The sequence below is a fragment of the Polyodon spathula genome, chromosome 17 (genome assembly GCF_017654505.1).
Source record: "Polyodon spathula isolate WHYD16114869_AA chromosome 17, ASM1765450v1, whole genome shotgun sequence".
Classification (NCBI taxonomy): Eukaryota; Metazoa; Chordata; class Actinopteri; order Acipenseriformes; family Polyodontidae; genus Polyodon; species Polyodon spathula.
Window position 1 is genome coordinate 24,784,634 of NC_054550.1, and position 26,652 is coordinate 24,811,285.

The window sequence follows — 26,652 nt, forward strand, 5'->3', positions numbered from 1 at the left end:
AGGTCCGAATCCGTGCATTTTTGTTGTAATGCTGCTGTTGTCGGTGCTGTGCCGATTTTAGATTGTCCTGGGCCAAACGACCGACCAAATCCAGGCGATCACGGAGTAGGAGCACATGCTGCACTACGTTTTTGGACGAGCCTTTGTGCTCCTCCCACCCCTCTCTCAACAGATCGAGGATACCGCGAGGTTGTCGGCTGTACAGGAGCTCAAAGGGGGAGAACCCTGTTGAACTCTGCGGCACCTCTCTCACTGCAAAAAGGAGGTAGGGGAGAAGCGATGCCCAATGTTTTTGCTCTTGATTCACAAATCGTCTCAGCATCTGTTTTAATGTTTGATTAAAACGTTCCACCAAACCGTCCGATTGTGGATGATAAACGGACGTCCTGATGGGACGTATTTTTAATATTTTATACACCTGCTGTAGCGTTTGAGACAGAAAGTTAGTCCCATGTTCTGTCAGTATTTCTTTGGGGATCCCTACTCTCGACATAATCTGTACTAGTTCTTTGGCTATTGCAGCGGCACTAGTGGACCTCAATGGAACTGCCTCTGGGTATCGCGTTGCATAATCCACCACTACTAATATATGCGTATACCCAGAGTCAGAAGGTAGCAAAGGGCCCACTATGTCCATTGCAATGCGCTCAAAGGGAGTGGAAATAATTGGCAGTGGGACCAAAGGAGCGGGGCGCACTCGACCCGGCGCTAGTCGCTGGCAGTCTGGGCATGTGGCTACATATTTCGACACTTCATTATGAAGTCCTACCCAATAAAATCGAGCCAATATGCGTTCCCTCGTCTTGTCGGCTCCCAAGTGTCCTGCAAAGGGGATGTCATGCGCCAACCTCATGACCTCAGGCCGACACGACGGGGGTACCATCAATTGCGTTACAGGCTGTCCTGTGCCCGTGGCAGGGTTTACCCTATACAGTAATTGCCCCTTGATAATGAAGTGTGGATATACCAGCGCCCCAGCGCCTTCAACGTCCTTACCTTCAATAGACCGGACCTGTTCCCAAGCGTGCACCAGTGTGGGGTCGTTTTTCTGGTCCCACACTAGGTCCGCGCTTGAGCCCCACATGTCCGGTACATTGAGAGGGGCTGGAGTAGCATCTGCCCTGGATGACCCAGTAACCTCGCCCTCTCGGTCACACTGTGTACCGACTCCCTTTGAGTGGCGTTTGATACCATCTGCGCTCTTTCCCACCAGTCCCCAGCCTCGTTTCAGAGATGCACCTTCCCATTTTTCGATCCGTCTCTCTTTCTTTGTTTTCCTAGGACAAAAAAGAGAATTAAACAGGTCGGCTTGCAGGGGAAAAATATCACCAATCGTTTCCCCTGCTCTGTCTGCCATGGTTACGTGTGTGGTCGGGACTGCCTTTTGGAGCAATTGTCGATACTGTGGCCAGTCCCGACCCAGGATTACGGGATGCGGCAGCCTTTCCACCACCCCCACTATGAGGTGACGTTGTGTCGAACCTATCGACACATTTGCTTTTAGGGTGGGATATGTCGTCGTGTCTCCATGGATACAGGAGATCGCCACCTTGCCTTGTGGCTGCCACGACATACCGCCTAAGAGAGACGTTTGAATTAAGGTCTGTGCACACCCTGAGTCCACTAAAGCATGGGTACTCACATTACCAACCACTACATCAATAATACAAGGCCCCTCCCGACCCTTTCCCCGTACCTTACCTGCCTCAGATGCCAGAGAACAGGTTGCCACGTTGCACTCCATTGCCGCGGGGCACAAGCGGGCGATGTGTCCAGGCTCATGGCACCTGAAACAGACGATCGGGGCAGAAGGCACTGGGGTTAGCTGTCTGTCCCGCTGCTGATACTGCAGCGGGTCGGGGGCAGTAAATCTACCCCAGCTGGGGGCCAACCGCTGTCTCCATGGTAGGGAGGTGGGCCGGCCCATTGAGGCTGGTGATCTGGGAGGTCTGGTTCCCAACTGGAGAGACGAGGGCACTGATCCGCGGGTGATGGGCGCGCCGAGAGGGGTCAGTAGTCCGGTCTTTACGGAGACCAGGGAGTCCTCATAATCCTCCGCAAGTCTGACAGCGGCCTCCAAGGTGGTCGGATTGTGGCGCCGTATCCATCCCTGGGTCTCGGAGCCGACCACATGGCAGAACTGCTCCAGGACGATGGCTTCCCCCATTTGCTGACCCGTTTTTTCTGCCAGGTTGAGCCAGTGCACCATGTGGTCACAAAGTTTTTGCGTGACCACCCTGGGGCGGGTCTCCCGTGGCCTCCGATACTCCCGGAACCGCAGCCGATGTCTCTCCCCCGTGATATTGAGGCGTCGGAGGATGGCCTGTTTGACCAGGTCGTACTGGCTAGCCTCCTCGTTGGTCATGGCCTGATATGCTGCCTGAGCCTCCCCGATCAGACAGGGACCCAGTTGGCTGGCCCAGTACTCCTTCGGCCATGACGCAGTGGTGGCCAACCGCTCGAAGGCAACCAAGTACGCCTCCGGGTCATCCTCCGCAGTCATCTTTTGCGCCCGTGTATTGAGAAGCGCCATCACGGGTACTGCTGGAGTTCGGGGTGCGTTTCCAAGACCGACCCTCTTGATCAGCGCCGTGAATCTCTCCTCCCTCTGTCTATCCTCTGTCTCCCGTCTGTGCTCCAGTGCCTGTAGCAGCGTGGTTAGTGCAGCCATGTCCATGGATCCCACTACTGACACCAATTGTGGCAAAGTGGTTTGTAGTGCTCCGGTGTATAGGTGAGTTGAGGTGCTCCAACAAAGGACAAACACAAAGTCTACCGGTCAGGTTTCTTTTAATGCCCTTTTTAAACCGGGTTTCAAATAATAAAGCTGGCTCTACCCAGCAATGGGTATTGCCAGTGAAAACTGGACCCAAAATAATAAAGCTGGTTCTACCCAGCAATGGGTATTACCAGCTACAAAACAAAGGGGTTGCAGTCCCGAAATAATAAACACAAAAACACGTCTCCAAACTGGGTGCTGTGGTGTAGGTGCGGTGCTCTGAGTGCTGGTGCTCGTGTGCGTTCAGGTCCGGGCTTCTTGCTGCAGCTCCAGCTTCGTATCAGCCGTCTGGCAAAACAAACACAATACTCCTCAATGAACCCACACTTCATTCAAGATTCCGTCCTTGTCTCCTCCCATTAACCACAACAAAGGAGCCGATTACGGCGTCACGTCCCCCTAAAGTACCCTAAGCCCCGCCCCCTCCGATAGCTAGTTCAATCACGTCTCCTCCAATTCATGACTGAAACTTCGCTCACCGTACTAGGGCGATGACTCCAGGTACCGTAACGCCGCCCTCTTTCTGAATGGCCGGCTCCCGACTGTCCCCAGGATGAACTGCCCAACCATTCAGTAGGAAGCCCGCAGCTCCTGTTGTACAGTGCCCTCACTGGTCGAGAGAGAGATTTTTGATTCGGATTCATTCGCTCTCCGTCACAGACCAAGATAGAGCTTTTTGGCCAAAACACAAAGCACTATGTGTGGCTCAAATCTAACACTGCCCATGCCTCAAGACACACCATCCCTACAGTGAAGTATGGTGGTGGCAGCAGCATGTTGTGGGGATGCTTCTCATCAGCAGGGACTGGGCATCTTGTTACAATTTAAGGAAGAATTAATAGAGCAAAATACAGGAAAATACTGCAAGAGAATCTGCTTCAGTCCACTAAAAAACTGAAGCTTGGGAGGAAATTCACATTTCAGCAGGACAATGATCCCAAGCACAAGGCCAAAGCAACATTGGAGTGGCTCAAGAACAACAAGGTGAATGTCCTACAGTGGCCTAGTCAAAATTGCGGTCCACAATCGTCGTCCAACCAACCTGAACAACCTGGAGCAAATCTGCCAAGAAGAATGAGCCAAAATGACTCCGACACTGTGTGCAAAGCTGGTACAGACTTACCCCAAAAGACTTAAAGCTGTTATTGCAACGAAAGGTGGCTCTACCAAATATTAATGTGTGGGGGTTGAATACTTATGCAAACAAGATATTTCAGTTTTTTATTTTTCTTAAAAATATTTCCCAGCATAAAACCAATGTCACCTTACAATAATTGATTTTGAGTTTAAGTGTTTAAAAATAAAATATCGAACAGAACGAAATTTCAATGTACCATTTGTAATTCAGTAATATGAGAGAATTGGTCAGGGGTCTGAATACTTTTGCAAGTATATATATATATATATATATTAATGCAGCACATTTCCAAGTTTTCATCAATTTTGTTTCATATACATTAATTAATGTTGTCTATGTGTTGTTCCCACTTTAATAATAAAAAAAAAAAATATCCTAAATTCTCAGCCAAGTCTCAAATTAATCAGGCAAATTGGTGTTAGAAGGACTGGAATGGGGCCCACGTTTTTGCATGCCAGAACCTGCTGTTTCTTCTTGTGATTATTACTTTGTTAATGCATTCGGCTGTTATTTTATGTTGCATTACCCCTTTTGGCAACTAACGTTAAGATTTCCAGTTGCATTGCAAGCTGTAGCCCCTAAGACAATAGGGCATGCATGGTTTATTGTTGTGCCATATTTGGGTGTTGACTCGCAAAATCAGAAGCTAACTATTAGAATGCTGTTCCGATCAGTTTTATTGTGCCCTGAGAAACATTTGGTTAATGAGATATTACAGAAGTAATATTGGAACACCTCGTGCACCTGTTTGATGCTGGCAATACCATCCAGATACTCGCTGGTCTGCTTCCAATGTATAGAATCCAGAGAATTATTGGTTCCCTGGAAATCAGGCAGGTGTAAGAGGTTGTACATCTAAATGTAATATTATCCCTTGTTGGGATCCACATATAGTACAGTTATTGTCGCAAAACAAAGGCCTAGTGTGGTAATGGTAATGGTTTCTTTTATAACACAATACATTCCATTCTTTACTATTGAAACTTAGAGCATTGAATTCAGAGTCTTTAGAAAAGCAATTGAATTATAAAAAAAAATTCAAAATCGAAGATTCAGCTTTAAGGGGAGGCAGTTAGTTCTCATCGTGTTGGTACCTGTGTAACAGACGCCAGTGGTTATATAGAAATTTGGAAAACAAACCTCGAGCAACAGGCCCAGTTTCTCAGAATGTTATTTTTGGCTGCACATTTCACTTTTACAAGCTAACTCTGGAATCATGATATGGAAATTATTGGTTTAGGTCTAGAGTGGGCAACCTGATGCCAAGTCGTCTGTCATAAAACAATAATGTAATTGATCCATCATTTGAAGGTAACTTTTTAGGCCTTGGTATAAATAGTCCCAGACATACAGCGACAACTAACACAAGCATCAATTAGATAGATGTATATTTGGCTGCTCCTCTGGAAACCTCCCTTTTCTCATTACTGTTTTATCTACAGAGAACAATACTTAGTATTAAATCACACAAGGAACCCAATTCTATTCTGTTTATATATTTTATAATCTTATATTAATTGTTTCTTTTCTATTTCTTTGAGTGTTCTTTTAGCCTTTTATCTAATCCAACTAATAACAGAGTTGGTTAGAGAGTGGTAAAGGAGTGAAACGGCTAGCATTGCTAGGCTCCAAAAATGTTTACTGGCATGTAAGACCAGTCATAATTTGTGATTAATGTATTGCTAGTAGACTGGCAAAGTCAGCATCCATAATATTCAGACTTTAACCACACGTTTACACGGACCAGGACTACTTGATGAAATCACACAGGTTCTCATCATTATGCTTCACATGAAAGCACCAAAGGTATATGGATGTAATCCGTGCATATATAAATACACACACACACACACACACACACACACACAAACCAATAAAACATGTCTAATAATAATATACAATTATTAGTTTTTTTTGGTAAGTCTATACAATAATGAGCTCTCCATATCTGGCCAGTTTGAAGGTAGGCCTATAGTTTAAAAATATGATTTATAAATATTTTATCTGGGTTATTTATTTGAATATAAATTTCAGAATTAAAGACCTTTAAAAACACAATGTGTATGTCATTACATGTATTTAATTACTTTTAGCATTACTATATTAAGTTTGCAAGTCTGTAAAGGATTGTTTGTTCTAAATTTTTAATTTTTTTTAATTTTTTTTTTTTTTAAATAGCAGCAGAAAAATAGCCAAGCCTAGTACTAATGGCATAAAATAGAATGTTTTGTATTTCATTATTTGGCATGAATGGGGGTGTCTGTCTGTTCATTTGTCCATTGGTATGTCACACAATACATTTCTGCTGTATATTGAGGTTCATCCATCAATCTTTATGTCACACTTATAAGAATTGCTTATCAAATTACGATTACACATTTGATTTCTAATCCTTATTCTATACGCTGTTGATATGCCACAGCCATCAATGTATGCCTCATGCTGATAGCTCTAATTTTTAATTAGCTGTCATGACTGGGGGTGTATGTTACTCGCATACTTGTTTGTTTAGTTTATTTTTATTTTTATATAGGGTAGAATATTTCTTAAGTTAATGTCTGCTCCAGCCACATGGTGGCACTGTTGAACTGTAATTAACCTGTTTTTATTTTACAAAAAATGATGAGCATGTACAGTATTTTTTGCTAAAATAAGTGAACAGGGTTAATTAACATTTTCTCTTTGACGTAATTTCAAGAGGTACTCAATCCAGAACGTTCTCACAGATATATTTGAATAAGATGCTTAATTGTATCGATAGCACCTTTTATCCCTGGTCCTCTCATTGTTGTTGGGATTGGGAAGTACAGAGTTTTCAGATACAATACTGTTTACTTCTTTGGTCTACAGTAGTGAGGCTGAAACATGTTCCTGTTCCATAACGAACAAGTTGAATCTGTTTGCCTCTTATGACATTGTGTAAAAATGTTGGAAAGGTGGCATTAGATACAAATAAAAGATACAATTATAAATGATTTGATCTAAAGAGACAAATTCACCAAAAGCTGATGCAGATATAATGAACGAGAATAAAAACTTTCTTTTGTTGAACTGGTGAAGGTACAGAAAGTGGACACAAACTAAAAGTTTATCTTTGTATAAAATGCATGTTTTGTCTCAGGAACTTTGACAAGTGGCTAAGTAATGTTTTTTTAAGCTGCTTATTTAATGGGTTAAATGTTTAGAACCCTTATTCAGCTTGAACTGCTCTACACAGTTATTAATGCAGTTGATGTTAATATATAGGGAAACAGAATTCAGTATAAAAATAATAACACTTATAGCTGTACTAAAAATAAAATAAAACAAAGCTGTGGCGCACCAATGAAAGCGATTTTCCAAGGCATTGGAGGACATGAAAGTGCTGGGAAGTTTGACATAATGATCTTTGAAGCCGCACAGTAATAGTTCCAGTTCAACTCTTCAGAAAAGCTCCCCTAATTGTCACTTTTTGCTATTAGACGCATCAATAACTATGATTAAAGGAACCTCAGCCTGGCACTGTAGATAATTGATTTGTAATGTATTAGTAGCAGCAGTATGAAAGAGAAGTTGGTTCTGATGCCGGAGACAACAATTGATGTCTCAGAAGGTGCTTTGTTGTAATTTAAGCAGAAACATTGGAAATGAGAATGTAATATGTTGTAGCCTATAATGGCAAAATGGCTCATAATCTAAGGTAGATTCAAAAGTGGAGGGTCTTAAGGTGGATCTACACTGGAAGCGAGCAACGAGATGCAAGCAAAATTTGTATCTACACCAAAAGCAATATTTTAGCAGAAACTGTCACGTGACCCTGTCCTATCCATCATCTACCACCCAATCCCACACAAGATAGAGGAGGCCCATTTACAACACCATTCACGCAGCACATAGACTACAGAACAAACAAGCAAAGCCGACACACACCAAAGAGAGAAATGACAGGTGAAGTTTCCAGACATCCAGGAGAGAGAGAGGTCCCGCTGACAGAGAGAAGAGGGAAACCACACACAATCACACTTGCAGTAATACAACACAATACACCCCATCGCCCACAAAACAGTACTCAAACAACTACTTACATAATTTCCCCTTCTGGTCCACCCTCTCCCAACAGTCCGTACTGCATAAAGCTGTTGAGGGCGGGGCTTATCCTGGAACTGGGGTTGGGGCAGGGACTGAGACTGACCCTAGGTCTGTGCCTGGAAATAGGGCTGAAGCTGATCCTGGGTGTGGTTTTGTGAGTGGTTTTAAACTGACTTTGCTTCTGGTTGGTCTTTTTCACTCTAGTCATTCGCGACTGGCAGGAAAAATAGAACACATTTTTATTCCTGTGGATTCGCTCACTTCACTCAGACTGACCGCTCGCATCGGTGTAGACGCACCCATACACTCCACTTCTAAATGATTTGTTCTCATCACTCGCAGTCAGTGTAGGCACACCCATACACTCCAGTCACTTCTAAATGATTTACTTGCACCGCTCGCCTCCAATGTAGATCCACCTTTACTGATCCTTAGTCTAGTTAACAGAAAAATACCATTATGCACAATCACTTGATAGGAATTAATCACGACTTTTCTCATCTTTCATTATTATCAATACAAGTTTTGCTGTCTTTATTTTCACTTGTACCCCGGTGAAGTTAATTTATTTTCCAGCACAGTATCACTTAACTTAATTAGCCTTAAACACCCGTTGTACTGAAGGTGCTCTTAAATAGGGTCTAAAAGTGGAATTATGTAGCGAAACATTAACAAGATTAAGAGATTTCTGCTACTTCTCTTCATACCACATACTGTAGTGCTACAACAATTTATCAGATCCCTGTTTTTGCATTAATTGATTCATATTTTCAAGAAATATTTCAATCCATTCTAAATCCTGCTTCTTATAATACTGTTTTTTTTACTAAACTAATTTAGATTTGCCATGTCAAATTATTGTTGTGTTCATATAAATAGTTTGTTGTTGAATATGTAGTTGGATATGTAGAAAACTGTAAAAATGAAATTTTCTTTTTAAATTTAAAATGAAAGTAACGTGTTTTCTCTGGCTTGTGTCACTTGGTGTAGCACGGAATCCAGGCTGAACTGCTGCAGCCTGCTGCTTTGCAGTTTTCTAATTAAAATCTTTCTGCCGAAGCGCTGTGGCTAGCTTCAAGACAAAGTCTTTACTACTGATATTTTTTCTGGTGGCAATCCTTGTACAAAATGAAGGAATTGATGATTGCCAGGTCCAGTAGAAATAACAACAGGCTTGTGTGTGTGTGTGTGTGTGTGTTTCTATATATATATATAAAATATTGTAGGCTATATTCAAAATAAAAATATGTATTATAAAAGCCTGTCAAAATAACTGCTATGGTGGTTCTAGGTGGGTGGGATTTTAACTTCCTTATTTGTGTGATCGTGCCTTTCAAACATCAGGGTATTTACATATATTTAGGGAAAGTGATTAACGGACAACTGCATAACTTTGAGACATGCAGAGTAATTTCAGTTTGAAACCCTCAAACCAGAAGCCTGGTGGTTCTAGTGTTAATAATAATAATAATAATAATAATAATAATAATAATAATAATAATAATAATAATAATAATAATAAATACATTTTTTAGAAAGCTTACTTTCCGCATAGAATTTAATTTGTGGCTTGCTTCTTACTAGTTTTGTAACATAGCAACCGGTTTCACAGACCATGATTCATATTGGACTACCTTGCCTTAGGTAACATAAATTATCAGGGCCTGTGAAACCACAAAAAAAATTACTATTTGCTTTGATAAGTCAGACCCAATATTTATTGTTGTAAGTGGCACTGAGTATTTGTTAAAATAATGTTTAATAAGGTACAACATGTATACATACAGTAATATACTGTAGGGCTATAGTGCTTTTCAATAGAGACATGTTTTGAAACCCAAACAAACCCACTAATTAGTAGAATGTGTTTATTGTCCCTTTTTGAAATTCCCACACTAAAAACTAAAGAGTCATTCAACAAACCTTTGTGAAAACTTAAACGCAGCAAAGAAACCTTGTGAAAACATACCTACATCAGGTAGGAGAGACGAGACAGCGATTCTTTTGTGATGTTTTACTGTGTTTTAAAATTAAAAACCTACTGATTTTAACAAATGTTGTAGAATCCATATATTATAAAAATGAACAAATGGGACAGACGTGAACTACTTCAGATTATAATTGCATGTTAGGGGTCAGATGAATTAATCTTAAACCACCAGTGGTTTATTATGTCAGCAGAACTCCGGTGCAATTATAACAGTGTAATTCACCACAGCCCATCCACTGTTCTGTAGGTATAAATTAAGTTTGATGCAAGCACTGGGGTCTATTATAATGATTTAAACAGTGGTTGATAATAATACAGCCCGTGTAAAAAAATCTGCCTTATTGTGGAACCCTTTCTACTGTATTTTAAAGGGGTTGAATAAAACACTCCTAGGGTGACATGAGATGGATTCTGATAGTTTGGCATTGATAAGATCATTAAATACACTGAGTCATTAAACGTATTGGTCCAACATTTAAATGTTTGCCACAGCACTAATTGTTATTAATTGTGTTCAGGTTAAAACAGAGAAATTAGACATGAACCAATACGTGCTTTTTATAGTTTGCTTTCCTCCACTCAATGCGTTGATGAACTGTATTCAAAAGCTTCCATATGTCCTACATGCTGTATACATTTACTTACTCAAAAGTATAAATAATTGTTTAAACTTAAATAAACAAATGTAAATTTCGTTAAAACAAAAGTAAAATGTTGAAGTTTTATGAGGATTATTCATTGACTTGGATATCCCCGGTAAATAAGTGTTTCCTTTCAAATGCCTGATAGGCTGTCACAATCGGGACTGAATTAACTCTTAATATTTATTTCCAAATATTTATTTCCAGAAACAATTGTACATGTTTAGCAGGCTTTGATTTAACTCCCAGTGGACATGTTGTAGACAGATGTTTAGATGACCTCATGTTTGAGGTAATGTTGTTTTTGGAAGCACGCTGTAGCGTTCCTTTAACTCTTTCCTTATAAGCTAGACTTAGTGTCTCGCAATGGCCAGCACACAGTCAGAGCTGAGAATTCAGTATTCTACTCTTTTTTAAAAAAAGGTATTGAAAATTGAGACATAACACAAAAAAGGGTAATTAAAAGGTAAATATTTCTAAATACCATTTGTGTGCTTATTTTCCTTTTTTGTTTCATCCTTAAGTAAAACTCTCCATCATAAAAGCTATAGTAAAAGTTATGTGTCAAGTAGACTAAAGCTATTTACAGTACTTCAAATTGTCATTAGCACTGTTTTTGTCTATATAATGAAGACGCATCATTTATATAAAACGAACTGGGAAGCTCCTGAATTCAATGTCTAAGATGTTTGTTTCTGTTTTTTTGGTGCATTTTACTGAAGTTACTTGTGCATCTTTTTTTTAAATTTATTATTTTTGTTTAGGATAGAACCTTAATGATGACTGATAAAGGCTCTACCCGAGATGTTTTATATTATAAATAACCTGTTGCAAACCAAACACACTGACCCCTGGATTTGGTTGTATCAAGGCTGCTGTAAAGTTTATATCTGCAATGCAGGCTTTAGTCTTCATTAAAATGTTTTTTCCAACATTTTTTTTTTTTAAATTGAAAGTGCGGATAGGGCAAGAAGGTTCAGTCCTTAAGTGAAGGCTAACAAAGTTTACATTTTCTTACATCTTGATAAAAGAGTGAGTGAACACGAGAAAGAAAACGAAGCAAGGATTTAAGAAGGCTGGGGTCCCCTTTGACTCACAGAGAAGCATCTTTGCAGAAGAAGAGGCCGGCCTGGCCGGGCCTCTGAGGTTGGGAAATGAGCTTCACTTGCCCCTAAAAGAGGACACACTGCTCCCCGCACCTGCACAAGCAATGCAGAGGAAAAGAAGTAGAAGTTTAAAAAACTAAATTCAGATTTATAGAATTATAAAGACTAATTTCATCGCATAGTGGAAAGGAAAAGAAACCCATGGAGGAGGAAACCTCTGGTTGTGTCGGTGGAGAGATGGCCACCACTCGGGACATACTAGCAATATTCTCAAATAATAAGGGAGAGAGGAATGAATGAAAGACTGCGGCGGAAGACTGGGGGATTGTGTGAGGGACTACAAATTCTGAGTGAGTGACGTTATACTTTGCCCATCAGACAAGTACTTCATACAAGTCAAGTTTAAAAAAAAAAAAAGTGTAATTGAACGTCAAAGCAGAAATATATACAGAGTACACAAATACACATATCCTTTTAATTCACAAACCCTCAGTCATACACAGTAGCAAACATATTTAAATTAATGCAACATGACAATTAAATTACCTTTGTATGCAGTAGGAGCCCACTAAAGTTTGACCGCCAATTCTAGGAAGAATATTTTAACAACTTTAAGAAGGACAAGATGAGTTTTCTAGTATTTTGTCCCTTGGACAAGAAGTTTTTATTTTTTGTATTAATTTTTTTATTGCACACCCCTGTCCTAGCATAATAATAATTTAGACTAACTGCAGTAGGTGTCATACTGTAATTGTTTGAACATTTATAATATTATAAAAGAGTGCTACATTCATCATTCTGAGGAGTACTTAAAAAATATGGGTAACCTGCTTTGAAGTAGAAGAAAGATCATTGAATACATTAACTGATCGATCACTTTAGTAACTAATAGCATATATTTTTAAAGTGCATTAAAATTTAGCTTCCCCAAACATACTGTACTGCACTGTGAATAGGGGTAGGCTGGGAACAAAAGGCATTGCCTGCTTTTTATTTAAGAAAAGATCATTTATCTTCCATGTTTAGTTGCTGTAAGCAATAACGATAATTATCCTGTTACCGAGCAGAATTACTGGATAATTATGATTGTTCAACATGGGAGGCTATTCGACAGAGCATAGCAATCTTTCATTTTCAGGGGGTAATTATTAAGATTAGTCAATTGTAGCATTAACCAAAAAATCTTTTTTTTTTTTTTTTGAGTGGCACAGTGGATCAACTTATTGGCCTTGATGAACAGATTTCTGTTATTTTTAGAGATTGGGACAAATCCAACATGGGATGTGGTGATTGAAAATCCTCTCTGGTTACAGAGATATTTTTCAAAACATCTGTACGGTATGTGTGTTCCTGGGTGTGGCTAAGGTTAATCCAAACCTGAACGTACATTTGAGCTAATCAAGAACCACTTGTTTTCGGTTATATTATGATGCTAGCTGGAATGTTTGTGGGAAGTATGGCAGTCCAAACTGTGTAGCATTGCTTGAGACGATTATCATTTTAAATTCTGAAAACTGTTCTTTTAAACAGTATAATAGTCAACCCCTTTTAATGTAACTTCACTGCTGGTAAAGGGCAATCCAGTCCCTGACGGTTCAAACTCAACATACCCCAAACATCGGCAAAGCATTTTACATAAAACGTTTTAGTACTGTGACGCAAAAGCTCATTAAAGACATCAACTTTCACTCCAAAAGCAGTTATTAACTTAATTAGGTGACTGTGTCATATTGTTTGTGGCATATAATCAAGCTTCCAAAAATGATGGCTTTTGATCATAGAATTTCATGGAGCAATGGCAGCACAACTGCACAAAACAAGCACACAAACAGCAATGTTAATGTCTAGAGCACCATTATTACAAAACCCATACAATTGCTGTTATTCAAGATATCTTAACTGTACAGTTAGGTAACGTTTCAGGCAAGAAACTCTAAATACACCTGTAAATATGATCATTTGAATGACAGTGAAATCCTTACAGCTATCACCAAAAGTCAAGCAGACGTTGCACTAAGGAGTAAACTCTCACAATTACGTCAACCTTCAATCAGTGACAGCTACAAATATTAACCAAGCCAGGTGTATTCAATCCTACCTCTCTTTCCACTCAGTGCAGTGCTTTCAGTTTACCTCCTTCTCCCCAAACTCCACTTCATTTTCAGCAATGCCGGGGGAGTTGGAAGTCAAATTGCATCTTGGTCCATCTCTTAGCACCGGCTGAGAGATGTGGTGAAAAGTTTCAGCGCTCTGGAAGGTGAGTCTGAGCACCAGAACCAAGCCTGACAAATACAAAAAAGCAAGAGATTAATAGAATTACTGTACCTTTAGAAAGCTGAAACTGTATATTTTTTTCTACGACCTCCAAAGACCCCATTTCCGTCTCAGTTTATTTACGGTGCAAAATAAATAAAAAAAAATTGTCACTACTTTACTTTGGCATGGCCCGAGAAAGCACGGTGAGAATTGTTTTTGGAACACTGTTCAATAAATTGCCAAATACTGTTTTACAGTACTACGTTTTGCATGTTTCACAGATTTTCTTTGTATGTGCAGTATAGCACTTTGATGTTTTAGACACACATGCCACGATCTAAATGTAGTATAACGACTCCCTCTGAGATACAATACTTTCACATAACCGATTGACCCCTTGAACCAATTACATTGGCTATGATAGGTTCTACTGTACTAGTTTTGCGGATGTAGCTCCGGTCTATTCAACCATGTGACCCACCATGGGCAACTGGGCAGAACAGAGCACCAAGGCCAACAGAGGATAGAGGCATTTACAGGTGTGGTCAGAGAAGATGTTTTAAGAACTTCATGATGCTCCCGAAAAAGAACACTACACATGGCAGTAATAAAATAGGGTAGTTGTGGAAATCCACGTCTGAAACAGCAAAACAAGCCATGTTTAATTGAGCACTTAGACTAAGTGGGCCGGGGCAAAATGGGAATGTTCATGTCAGTAAAAAACATTTAATATGCAGTTAAGATTCTTCACAGCATGCAAAACTTTTGTTGTACCAACTGTTATACTCCTTTTTTTTATTACATATTTAACTAAGAAAGGAACATTCAACTAGGAAAAATCTAGCAATTTAAAAACATTTTATTTGAGAATGAAAACAAAGGACATAAGCATTTAAAACAGCATTTTTGTCTTGCTTGTTTTTTTAGTGCTCAGCTCTCATCTTTTAGAGCACTTGGAAAACAGACAGGGGGCAGTTTGACTGCTAACCAACCTGGTGAGGTCAAATGAGGTTTAGCTGGCTTCATTACGATTGGTAACTACCACCGAATCAATGTTGACATGAATGTGGGAGTTGTCCAAAGCCTGCTTACATTTTGGTGATTTCCCAGTCAATCAAATAATAATTATTGCAGGTGTATTTAGAGTTTAATGCCTGAAACCTTGCATAGCTTTACAATCTTAATTCCTAAATTAAATAAACATTATGATGAAAGCATCAGCTGACTAAGGAGGAAAGGATTGGATGTCGTCAGTGGCACTGTCACAGCATGGGTCAATTAGATACACAGCGGGATGCAGCCAAAAACAAACAAGTTGCACACAATGATCAAAGTTAGTTACTGTACAAGGTGCATATTTCAGTGACACAAAGTGTAGCATGTTGCCAGAGAGTAATGCCGTATTTTCCCTGATGCAAACCACAGCCTTGTATCTGGGAAACAGACATTTTCGATGTTAAGTGTATCAAGATGCATGTTATTACGCAAGTAGCACTGTAATCATGATTTGATTTACAGCACTGGAGTCTATGCTAGCCATTGATGTAATTGTTACGAATATTGCATTAGAATTACAGTGTTTAAGACCAAAAGTCTCAGACCATGCGCATAGCAATATTTCTGGTTTTTGTATTTTATTTTTTATTAACATGTATGAAATAATGAAATAGTTCATAATTGTTTTGCTTATATGTATTTGCATTTTTGTAGCTGTCTGTCCATTCTGTGATTTTTTTTCCCTACTCTTAGGCATGTCAGGTGATGCTGTGATCACAGCATCACTTGACCATCTAGAATGAGGATATCGGTCCACAGCCAGCAAACAATTGAGCAGAAAACTACTGAGAGACAAAAACTGTAATAGTTTGGATTAACAGTAGTCTGATTGCAAAGGCTGTATCTTCAAATATAAGGGAAAGCAATTCATTTTACAACACCACATACTTTGGTATTTAATGTAAGTGTAATGCATTTTTCCCAATATCTAATGTATAGTATTTTCATGTGCCATAACGGTGTTCCTGATTTACATTTTCTTGGCTGCCATCATCTGATAATGTATAAATTTTGAAATAATAATTTAAAAAAAGTTAAAAAAAAAAAAAAAAAAAAAGGTTTTTAACAATGGAAAAAATGATGGTGTGATGTGATGTCATGACGTGGCCAGAATGGTCTCCAGATTTTCTGCTTAAGTGAGCAAGTTGAGAACTGCACAAGATGAACGTGCAGGAGACTGCACCACTGTATTAAGATAAATGCATGAAAAGGGAAACGTTGTACCATTTTGGTTTTGCTAGGGGGCAGCAAAGATCAGCTTTTTGTTTTGCCTGCCAAAAACTTTTCTGAAGGGAATTTCAGTGTTCTTAAAACAAGTGACCTAACAACTCCTGATTGTTAACAGCCCTTTTAAAGAAAGTGATTAATAGTATTGTTATTATTGTTGACTTCAGTTTAGACTACAGTGCTGTGGGACTGCTATAACAATCAACATAATTGAATAATTTAGAGAAATGGGTTTAAATTGGATATTCATTGTTGATATTCAGCCTGTATGATCTGATTCTTATACTTGTGCAGAGCTATGTCAAAAGATACTCATGTGGTCAAGTGATGTAATTCAGGGTTGTGATGCCAAAGTGTAATTTTAAACATGTGTAAATGCTGAGTTGGGTATTTCATATTTCCATTAGCCCAAAGTCTGTATTTGTCAACACCTGAACTAAGCCATAAGCACCAGAACAGGTTTTCATTTTGCAATACAAGTAAATTACAAAGGCACCTCGAATAAGCAGCTACTACCTTATAGAGTAACCATCTTCAATGTCAATTGAAATACTTTTTTTATATTGCCCTCCCTATAAGGTGTTTGCAATTTCACATGATTGGAATCTTGTTCAAACCTGGCACGTGGGATACTGCAAACATGCTTAAAAACAGATAAAAAGCAGTTTTAATGAAAATGATAACTTCATGTGGAAGCAACAGAACCACTCCTATTGCTTGCAAACACCATAAAATAGCAATGGAAATTGAATAAAATGAAATTGAAATGACGTATGAAGCTACTCTTTAAGCAGCCTGTAACGTTCAGTCTCTTTGTTGACTGGTCAGTTTTTGTGTTTGTGGCCTCTGGTGTATAGAGAGAACAGTTACCTATGTGCTCTAAATCATTGTGGTCTTCCTAAATGACTGTATTATAGTAGATTTTTTTATTTTTATTGCTAAAGCATGCCAAAATAAATCATGGATATTCCATAGGGGGCAGTTTATGATAGACTGCCTTTTCATGAAGGAGACTCTTGTGTGCTGTGTCTTGACATATGATTTATTTATATCATGTCATCACAAGCCAAATGGAGCACTGCTGCTCTTTCACAAAACGAATAACTATCTATCAACTTTTATTTATAATGCAGTCCTTCTGGGATATCTTTGTGAGCCATCTTGTTAGCAGAGGTGCCCTATTGACACCACTGGGGGTTATAATAAAACATGATACACATAGCAACTTAAAATGTTAAAAACACAAGCACCCTGAGGTTCAGGATAGGGATCTTTTATCACTAGTGTGTTCATTTTAGAGGATAGAGAATGGCTTGCCTCCAAGATGTTGAGAAGGGACTTTACGCATTAATGAAAGCTGATTCTTGGGATATGGAATAATTGAGACACATCCTCTTGTGCATGTAGAGTCACTGCATTTTAAAGACAGACTATGCCGTGAACATACTGTAAACCATCAAATGAGAAAGACTAAGGTCACCTTTTGGTTGGCATGCTTTGATGTTTACACAATCTGTTATTTTCAAATGATTATTGTTGTTTGTTGTTACTTTTACTAATAATGTAGTGTAATTATCCTCAGGCTTTAAGCCTGCCCTGGAGATGGAAACCTTTTGGGGTTGAAGATGGACAATTCCATTCTAATCTTTTTTTTTAATTTTTTTTTATTCTGCCTGCATGCCGAATTGTAAATCTAAAGCTGATCTGAACTCAGGCCTTCAGCAGTGAAAGACTAGGGCATAACCCCCCCCCACCAATTTTTTTTTAAAAATGATATATTTAAATTAGTATGGATGAGCTATAAATAGGTCTTTTTTGTTTTCCACATTGGAACAAGAGGGGTTAATGCTTACATAAAAAGTGGCCGTCTCACCAACTAATTCTGAATACATATGAATGTAACAAATGATCTCTATAGATTGTCATGCACCGCAGCCCTCGCTGAGTTCTGTTCAGACCACCCAGAGTGGGCGTAAGGCAGTTGCCTGCTTTTTGATATGTATCCACGGGGACTGGAGCAGCCCTTCCCCCGGTCAGGGCTGAGTAATGAGTGCACTGACAGAGGCTGTCTTATTGGCACAACATGACAGGCCTTGTGTCCAGATGCTTCCTAGATAAGGCAGCAGATCCCATAGAAAATTACAGTCTGGAGAAATGGGAACGATTCGGGCCATTGGCAGCACTGGCAGTTTTATGCTGTAGGTTTGTGCCTGAATGCCACTAATCCAGCAGAAATCTTCATCTGCTGCTGAGCTCCAACTGGCCTTTTAAACCCAGTAATCTCCTCTGAGTTTCTGGGTTTCACAGATGATGGCAGCTATAGCCTGCACAGACTAACAAAACAGCACAAACTTGCTCAAGCTCCGTCAAGTTGGATGGGGACCTTTAGTGAACAGCAATTTTCAACTTTTTCCACATATTCTCAATTGGATTGAGGTCTGGGCTTTGACTGGGCCACTCCAGGACATAGATATTTTTGTTTTTAAGCCACTCCATTGTGACTTTGGCTGTATGTTTGGGATCATTGTCCTGCTGGAAGATGAATCTTCTCCCAAGTCCCAAGTCTCTTGCTGACTTCAGCAGGCTTTCCATCAGGATTTCTCTGTACTTTGCTGAATCCATTTTGCCCTCTATCTTCACGAGCTTTCCAGGCCCTGACGCAGAGAAGCATCCCTATAGCATGATGCTGCCACCACCATGCTTCATGGTAGGGATGGTGTTCTCAGGATGATGTGCGGTGTTAGGCTTGCGCCAAACATATCGCTTAGCGTTGAGGCCAAAAAGCTCTATTTTGGTCTCATCAGACCATAGAATATTCTTCCACTTAGCCTCAGAGTCTCCCACATGTCTTCTGACAAACTCTAGCCAAGATTTGATTTTAGTTTTTTTTTCAACAATGGCTTTCTTTTTGCCACTCTCCCATAAAGGCTAGTTTTGTGAAGTGCCCAGGCTATTGTTGCCATATGAACAGTGTCTCCCCGCTCAGCTGTGGAAGACTGTAACTCCTTTAGAGTTGTCATGGGCCTCTTGATGGTCTCCCTGACTAGTGCCCTTCTCGCCCAGGTTTTTGAGGACGGCCTGTTCTAGACAGATTCACAATTGTGCCATATTCTTCATTTCTCAATAGTGGACTTTACTGTGCTCCGGGGGGTATTTAATGCCTTGGAAATGTTCTTATATCCTACCCCTGATTGGTGCTTTTGAAGAACCTTATTCCGGATTTGCTTTGAATGTTCCTTCATCTTAATGATGTAGTTTTTGTTAGGAAATGTACTAACCAACTGTGGGACCTCCCAGAGACAGGTATATTTAACCTGGAATCATGTAAAACACCTTAATTGCACACAGGTGGACTCCATTCAACTAATTATGTGACTTATAAAGACAAATGGTTGCACCAGTGCTTATTTAGGTGTGATAGCAAAGGGGGTGAATACTTATACAATCAAGAAATAAGTTTTAAATTTGTAATTAATTTAGAACAATTTGTAGATTTTATTTTTCATTTTGACATTATGGACTTTTTTGTGTTGATCAGTGGCAAAAACTCCTAATTAAATCCATTTGGATTCCATGTTGTTACACAATAAAATATGAAAAAGTCCAAGGGGGGTGAATACTTTTGAGAGCCGCTGTATTTTAATGTACAACATCAGGGCTCCAGACAATCTTTTTGCCTTAGGAGCCAATGGCTCCTAGGCCAAAAATTCTGGCCGCCAAATCCAATTGTTAGGTGCCACTTTAAGAGCAAGTTGGTTGCTTCCATGTTCAACTGCTTAAAATACAAGAACAACACTAAAATGATACTAAAACAGAAAAATAATGTTTGTACTCACTGGTTTGCTGCATCATTGTTCATCTATGTTTCCTGACACTGACTTGCTATGCCTGGCCTGTCCTCTATGTGATCTGCTGTTCTGACGCTGCACCTGTCCTCTATGTGGTCTGCTGTTCTGACGCTGCACCTGTCCTCTATGCTCAGTTCTGTATTTTGAAATTTCTGTTGCGGGGGGAGGGGGCTAGCAGTAAATTGTGAAAGTTTCAAACTGAAATCTTATTCAGGGATATATTTCCATTTGCTAATAAAAATACTATGAACTAAAAAGATCAAAACAATAGAGTGTGCACATCCCTTGTTAGTAGCTGCCGGTCTGTTTTTCATTCAGCAGTTTCCTTCAGTTTTTTGATTTGGTATTTGGTTCGGTATTCAGCCGAACCTTTTGAGATGGATTCAGTATTCGGCCAAATCTCAAAAACTTTCTACAAAATTCTGCAGACCTGTATGATCGGCCACATTTGTATTCCGTATTTGCTAGGTGGTATATGCCAGTAGTATGTGGAGTACTAAAAATAAAAATAAAATAAAAAGACATTTGTTGCATAATGGTGGAATCCTCCCAAAAGAAGACTAAGCCTCATTTGTTTATATGGGATTTCTGCCTTCCAATTAGTGCTTGGTATTCAGCATATTATACTGCCAAAGTTACATGTAAACAGGGAATTCAGTAGGAATGCCACTTCATGTAAACATCATTTGTGGAAGACCTATTCAATCACAGTATGCAGAGTACAATTTGTATGTTAAGTACTTGCTGTCTTCTCTGATGCTTTCTGTCTTTTGATTCTGGACTGTAGTTCAGTAAATGTCGTGACATTAGAAACTATTCAGTTTCCGTAAGTAAAAAAAAATAAAAAAAAATGGACTGATTGGATAAAAAGTTTGGTAAATTTGTAACAATGCCTTCTTCCCCCCTCCCCCATTATGAAGCTGTACATGCAACAAGAAGTCGTTCAACTATTATAGGATTTCTTTGGGAACAAGATTTAACAATATGTAGGGTCAAAACATTTCTATTTTAACATTCCACTGCACGGTTAGTGCAGTTATTGTATTATTTATGTAAAAGAAATTATACATAATGATAGAATTGCCTCTTCGTTTAAACTGTACAAGCATATCATTAGATATGGATAAATGATTTCAAACAGAAAGTTGACAGTAATATTGCAGTTTTTGTTTATGGTTTATTTGTTATAAACACAGCACACACAGCAACAATAGCAACATGATGTAATACTCATTTATTTGTGTCTGTGTATATGTGTTAAGGTCATGTTTAAATCTATCAGGTGGGGTGAATGAAACTCAAGAACATCAGAGTCATTTCCCTTATTTTGGGTCTTCCTTCTCTTCATGGTTGTGGTTCTGGCATGTGTGCTGAGGATTACACATGTGGTAAGAAGCACTGCAAACAGCATTGTGAACAACTGAGAGGATATTTAATGAGACTGAGTGCAAACTGAATGGGAATTGCTCATGCCACAGGCTTATTATTAAAATATCTTTTTGCATTTATAAAGGCTGTCATTCTATAGGCCAACTGCTATTTAATGTACCACAATAATAAGAACATTAAAAAAAAAAAAACACAGTTGCAGTGTAATCTCCCTCCCAAGTCGGAAACATCGAAGCAACAACATTACAGTGTTTTATATGATTTTATAAGATTTGACATATAGTGCCCCATCTGACAATGCCTCGACTACAGTGTGCTGTCCCATATCCAATGTGATTTTCTGTTGCCTTTTTCACCTCATTCTATCTAACTGCTTGGATATTATCACTATGTGCCATTTATCCTTTTAACAAAAAAAGTCCTTAAAGTGGTTCTAGTTATGATCAAATTACTTTTTTACAGTATTTAGTATATATATATATATATATATATATATATCATATATATTATATCAATATATATATATATTTTTTTTTTTTTTTTTTTTTTTTCATGCCTATAGAAAGTCTCCACCCTCTTTCAAAATTGTCACCTTTTGTGGTCTTACAGCCTGGAATTAAAATGCATTCAAATTGTTTTTTTTGTTTTTTTTCCATTTATCTACACATCCTACCCCACAACTTCCAAATGAAAAAAAAAAAAAAAATTCTAGAAATTTGTAGAAAATTAATTAAAAATAAAAACTGAAATAGCTTGGTTTAATATGTGTCCACCCCCCTTGTAATTGCAATCCTAAATTAGCTCAGGTTTAACCAGTCATCTTCCATATCTCACATCAAGTTAAGTGGCCTCCATCTGTGTTTAATTGTAGTGATTCACATCATATCAGGATAAATTCCACAGTTCCTGTAGATTCCCTCTGCTGGGTAGTGCATTTCAAAGAAAAGACTCAACCATGAGCACCAATGCGCTTTCAAAAGAACTCCGGGACAAAGTTGTTGAAAGGCACGGATCAGGGGATGGGTATAAAAAATATATATATAATAAAGGCCTTGAATACCCCCTGGATCATGGTCAAGACGATTATTAAGAAGTGGAAGGTGTATGGCACCACCAAGGCTCTGCCTAGATCAGGCCGTCCTTCCAAACTGAATGACCAAGCAAGAAGGAGACTGATCAGAGAGGCTACCAAGAGGCCAGTGCTAACTTTGAAAGAGCTACAGGCTTTTATGGCCAAGTCATAGTGTGCATGTGACAACAATAATCCAAGTACTCCACACATCTGGCCTGTATGGTAGGGTGGCAAGAAGGAAGCCATTACTCAAGAAAGCCCACCTTGAATGCCGTTTTGAAGTATGCAAAAAAGCACTCAGGAGATTCTGTAGCCATGTGGCAAAAAGTTTTGTGGTCTGACAAAACTAAAATGGAACTTTTTGGTCTAAATGCAAAGCGTTGTTATTACCCAATTATTACCCAACATTTCAAAAATTGTTTGGGAGCATTTACATATACTTCATAATTCAGAAAAAAAAAAAAAAAAAAAAATTTCTGAAAGCAATGATCATAGCTTTTAGAAGGGATGCAAATTTGGCTGACATTTTAGTCCACAGTAAACATAAAGGAATCATAGATACATGAAGGGACATTGTGACTAGTAAAAGCATATGTAAAGTGTACAAATATATTCATAAAGATAAAAGTGAAATTGCAAATAAAGAAAAACAACATTCAGTCTTAAAAAATCTGTATACGGTATACAGTATATTTTGCACAAAATGTAATACAACAAAATATGTAGGAGAGACGGGTACATCAATATATAAATAATACAGAATCACCAATCAAATATAAGAAATAAAATAGTAAATTAACCAATAGTTCAGCACTTTACAAAAAACAGACACACCATGGATGACATAAAGTTTATGGTTTTAGAAAAAATAAAATTAGAAAATGTACAGTATAGAAGAATAAAAGAAGAGCAAATGGATAAATAGACTAGACACCATGATGCCTGAAGGTTTAAATAGAAAGGAACAGAAGATCATTACATCATTAGCTGTACAGTAAATGAGATTTCAAAGACATTAGATTTGAAGAGAAACAAATGTGTGGTTACTATGGCATCAAAAGCCTATAAATACCCCCAATGTTTGTGTTCAAACACACTTTCCCTTGACAAAGGCATGTTAAACCTATTGAAACATTGGGAAGTTGGCTCTTTGAGCAAATATATATATATACTGGAGAGGAGGGCTATAGTGAAAAATGATTGACCTGAGGGAAGACTATTGTTACCGACAGGGCTATAATGACTGAAGTTACAGGCTGAGGGCAATGCACCCTGGAGGTAACAATAGACTTCCTGAGGAGCATTTTATTTTCCACTATTAGCTGAGTTTGTAGTACATACTTAATATATGAGTCGGACAAAATAATGAGAAGCAAGGTTGGGTAGTAAATATGATTTTATAAACTGTAAAGCCATAAATACTTGCAAGCCTCGTATTATGCATTTGTCACATATGGAAAAAAAAGAACATTTTTGGCATGAGTATCTTAGTGCTGTACATATAAATTAAGTAATATACTACTACCAGTGCAAAAGGTCGTCAACATTTCTGGAAAAAAATAGGTTTTGTGGGTGTGAGTCGCCAAATATTTTGTTTAAATGTAGCTGATACAACATAAGTAAATAAATACACGTTTTTTTCTTTCTTTTGTAGTATGTTTTGTAATTCATTTTCTGTTAAGTCAGAGAATTACCATTCAGTAGTGCTTTTTTTTTTGTCTTTCAGCCATTTTATCCTGTTGTTGGAGTGAAGATGGAAGGCGTTCCTGTGAAAATGGAAAGTGAGATTATGGCACGGTGGAATCGCTTATAACGCGTTATGGCCGTGGCACCCATTATCCCCCATAATGAAATTTTAGCCACAAACTTTGGGTTTTATTGTTGTTTTACATATCTGTATTTAAACCATTTTAAGTTCAAATTTGGACTGTATTTTGTATTATTTTTTTCTAAAAGTAAAAAAAAAACCTGTCAGTTAATGTTACAAAGCAAGTACAAAATAATTTAAGTGTGTATAAACGTAACATTTATTTAAAAAAGTATACAATTTAAATAAGAGTTGTGTAAACTTTAAACTGGTGCAATAGCAGTTTCTATTACACTGTATATATTGTAACGACCCAGGATTTATACTGTTACACAAATGGTCTATGTTGTCCGGACCCTGTGTGTGTGTGTGTAGGCAGGGAAGTGGCAGGCGGGGACATGAAACTGGGTAGGCGGGGACATGAAAGCCCACATCAACGCAGACAGAGGTGACAGCTGAGTCAGACAAGCTGCAGTGTGAATGTGCAAGACTGTGTTGTTTTTGGTGTGTACCAGGCTGACAGGGGCCAGGAATAACTGACCAATTACCCCCCCCCCCCCGATTTCTGCCAGGTAGTGGCTTAGCCTCTGTGTTACAGGTTTAAAAAAAAAGTGTGATGGCCTCAATACGCTTCAATCAGTATCGCTTTCAATATGCATATGAACCACCACTCGCAATTAAATTAGTCAGGAATTGTGAGAATAAATAAAATGGTTGCTTTGTTTTACACAACAGTGTATTTGGTTATTGGATCTAATGTTTAAATAAATAAATAAATAAATATTACGTTATATCAATGCACGAATAAGAAATCAGGTTGTCAGGTTGCCAATTGCACCACTGTGATTACTCAGCTTAAAAATTTTATCATTTCCATCCCCTCCAGGAAAAAAATTCGGGCTACGCCAAGGCTGCCAGGGTTTATTATTTAAAAATAAAAATATTTTTTTTTTTATGTTTTTCATAAGTGGGTAGAGAATATGCAAGTGCGCAGTTTATTTCAAACCTAATAACATAACCAAAGTGTCTGAGACCCTTTACCGTTATATTTGTTCTTGTGTGAGCCTTTCACCTTTTCAGTCAGTGAAAATATGTGCTAAAAAAAGAGTGAATTTGATGTAACCCTGTGTGACCAAGATCAACACAGACCCGGAATAACACAGAAACCAAAACACGCTTTTGCTGGCGGGTGAAAACTGAGCCGTAGCGCTCAGTATATTTGTTAAATGATTAACAGGAAGTAAAAGGTGTAAACAAAACCAAACACACACAAAACAAAGGTCGCGTTGGCCAAACAAACAGACAGACAAAACGCAAAATGGACGTAAAACATTAATAAACATAAAGGGTGGGACGCTCCGCCACACCCTGTTAAAATGGCACAAAGACAGCTATGTCTGGAGTTTTTCTACAACAAAAAAGCTAAACCACTAATGCCAGAGACATTAACAGAAATCAAACCTGACTCTTGTGTAGTTCAGAATGTTATTAACAGCACGAGAGTGTGATGTTATTTCCATTTGAAACGCTCAGGTTAGTGCAGGCGCAGCTGTCGATAAAAGAGACCCTAGCCTGTAAAGTGTTGTTTGCAGCTGTCTTGATTGTAACTATCTGGCAGAGAACTGTTTGTGATGAAAGATCTGGTAATGCTAGATAGCTACCGTACCCACCAGTGTTTCAGGTCACAGGTTGCTGTTGAGTGTCGGTCATAGTAGTGAATCACTTTTTCATATTACCAATGGCTCTAAATTTAATTTGCAGTCATGACAGGGTATTAGTTTCATGGTCATGCTTGTTTTTTATATATTTTGTAGAAAACAATGCTAAAGAATAGATGGAAGAATTACTTTTCTTCTGCACTGAATCCTGCTGAATCTGTGAGCATTTGATGGTCGCCACCCGGCTTTTGAATAGGCATTTTGACTTTTTAATTTTTTTTTTTTGTATTCTCTGTTGTTTTCCAGTCCTAACAGTTGTTTGGTGTTAAAAAAAAATTAATAAAAAAATAGCAGCTCTCTTAAAAAAAAAAAAAAAGAAAGAAAAAAGGATGAAACTGCTGTCTCTCTTAGCATGGGCCTCTTCACTCCCCACTCTACTCCACGTTTTTAAATCTGAGACTTTAATAACACCCTCTACTAAAATGAACACGCACCCTAATTAGTGGCCGATTTAGCGGTTGAAAGCAGCCAACCCATTTCTAATAAAAACATTTCAATGTTTTACACTAACTCGCCTGTAAGAGCTTGCTTTAAAGTTGTTTGAGGGAAGGGGATTA

General features: G+C 38.6%; 1 long non-coding RNA gene across 1 annotated transcript in view; it reads left to right on the forward strand.

Annotated features, from left to right (window-relative positions):
* Positions 1–24,535, forward strand: part of LOC121330416 — a 32,995-nt gene extending 8,460 nt beyond the window's left edge. The window contains exon 3 of the long non-coding RNA XR_005951857.1: positions 24,297–24,535. This is a non-coding gene — a long non-coding RNA (uncharacterized LOC121330416). The remainder of the gene's footprint in view (positions 1–24,296) is intronic.
* Positions 24,536–26,652: the final 2,117 nt, after the last annotated feature.